Here is a 2500-nt window from a genome sequence, read left to right on the forward strand (position 1 = left end):
TTTTTTTTCGATAAATCCAACCGAGAACAAGAAGACCGAGGCATCCAAAATTTTTTTTTTTTTTTTTTCTTTCCCATATACCAGAGAAAGAACATGAAGACCGAGGCAACCAACAAAAAATAATTTTTTTTTTCTCTTTCCCGGAATTTTTTTTTTTTTTTTTCGAAATAGCCGAGAAAGAATATGAAGACCGAGGCATCCAACAAAAAAATTTTTTTTTTTTTTTTTCCTAATCTACCCAAGCAAAACAAATAGAAGACCGAGGCATCCAAAAAATTTTTTTTTTTTTTTTTTTTTTTCGAAAAATTTTTTTTCACAAAAACTTTTTTTTTTTTTTTTTCCCCAAAAAATTTTTTTTTTCGTTCCAAGCTAACCAAGACATCTACTATTCACTAGTAGAGCAATCGAGACTGCAAAGCAAGCAATGGCCTTACTTGCAGCTCTTGGTGCTGAGAACTCCCCCCCCCCTATAGTAGTCTTAAGTAAAACCACAGCTCTGACAGGAGTAGATATTGCATGCGAGCGAGGAGTCGTAATGGGCAAAATTGACTCGGGGGACCTCCAAATCGAATTCCGTTTCGAGCAAAACACTTCTTAGGCTTCAAGGAAGCTCCCATAAAATTTCCAAACCCAAACTCCAAACTTCATTTTTTAGCCTACAATGCCCACGTGCACGCCGGTGTGCACGCAGGGGTGCTTGAGCATGCGGGAGAGGAGCCATAATGGGCAACATTGACTCGGGGGACCTCCAAATCGAAATCCGTCTCGAGCAAAACACTTCTTAAGCTTCTAGGAAGCTCCCATAAAACTTCCAAACCCAAACTCCAAACTTTATTTTTTAGCATACAATGCCCACGTGCACGCCGGGGTGCTTGAGCGTGCGGGCGAGGAGCCATAATGGGCAACATTGACTCGGGGGACCTCCAAATCGAAATCCGTCTCGAGCAAAACACTTCTTAAGCTTCTAGAAAGCTCCCATAAAACTTCCAAACCCAAACTCCAAACTTTATTTTTTAGCATACAATGCCCACGTGCACGCAGGGGTGCTTGAGCATGCGGGAGAGGAGCCATAATGGGCAACATTGGCTCGGGGGACCTCCAAATCGAAATCCGTCTCGAGCAAAACACTTCTTAAGCTTCTAGGAAGCTCCCATAAAACTTCCAAACCCAAACTCCAAACTTTATTTTTTAGCATACAATGCCCACGTGCACGCCGGGGTGCTTGAGCGTGCGGGCGAGGAGCCGTAATGGGCAAAATTAACACGGGGGACCTTCAAATAGAAATCCGTCTCGAGCAAAGCACTTCTTAGGCTTCTAGGAAGCTCCCATCAAATTTACAAACCCAAACTCCAAACTTCATTTTTTAGCACACAATGCCCACGTGCACGCGGGGGTGCTTAAGCGTGCGGGCGAGGAGTCATAATGGGCAAAATTAACTCGGGGGACCTCCAAATCGAAATCCGTCTCGAGCAAAGCACTTCTTAGGCTTCTAGGAAGCTCCCATAAAATTTCCAAACCCAAACTCCAAACTTCATTTTTTAGCATACAATGCCCCCGTGCACGCGGGGGTGCTTGAGCGTGCGGGGGAGGAGTCATAATGGGCAAAACTAACTCGGGGGACCTCCAAATCGAAATCCGTCTCGAGCAAAACACTTCTTAGGCTTCTAGGAAGCTCCCATAAAATTTCCGAACCCAAACTCCAAACTTCATTTTTTAGCATACGATGCCCACGTGCACACCGGGGTGCTTGAGCGTGCGGGCGAGGAGTCATAATGGGCAAAAACTAACGCGTGGGATCTCCAAATCAAAATCCGTCTCGAGCAAAGCATTTCTTAGTCTTCTAGGAAGCTCCCATAAAATTTCCGAACCCAAACTCCAAACTTCATTTTTTAGCATACGATGCCCACGTGCACGCCGGGGTGCACGAGCGTGCGGGCGAGGAGTCGTAATGGGCAAAATTAACTCGGGGGACCTCCAAATCGAAATCCGTCTCGAGCAAAGCATTTCTTAGGCTTCTAGGAAGTTCCCGTAAAATTTTCAAACCCAAACTCCAAACTTCATTTTTTAGCATACGATGCCCACGTGCGCGCCGGTGTGCACGTCGGGGTGCTTGAGCGTGCGCGCGAGGAGCCGTAATTGGCAAAATTAACACGGCGGAAATATAAATCGAAATCCGTCTCGAGCAAAGCATTTCTTAGGCTTCTAGGAAGCTCCCATAAGATTTCTGAACCCAAACTCCAAACTTCATTTTTTAGCATACGATGCCCACGTGCACGCCGGTGTGCACGAGCATGCGGGCGAGGAGTCATAAAGGGCAAACTTAACTCGGGGGACCTCCAAATCGAAATCCGTCTCGAGCAAAGCATTTCTTAGGCTTCTAGGAAGCTCCCATAAAATTTTCAAACCCAAACTCCAAACTTCAATTTTAGCATACCATGCCCACGTGCACGTCGGGGTGCACGAGCGTGCGGGCGAGGAGTCATAATGGGTAAAATTAACC

This window comes from Cornus florida, unplaced genomic scaffold (assembly GCF_030987335.1).
Source record: "Cornus florida cultivar Cherokee Brave unplaced genomic scaffold, ASM3098733v1 CherokeeBrave_3.0.0_Hap2_scaffold_2, whole genome shotgun sequence".
Classification (NCBI taxonomy): domain Eukaryota; kingdom Viridiplantae; phylum Streptophyta; class Magnoliopsida; order Cornales; family Cornaceae; genus Cornus; species Cornus florida.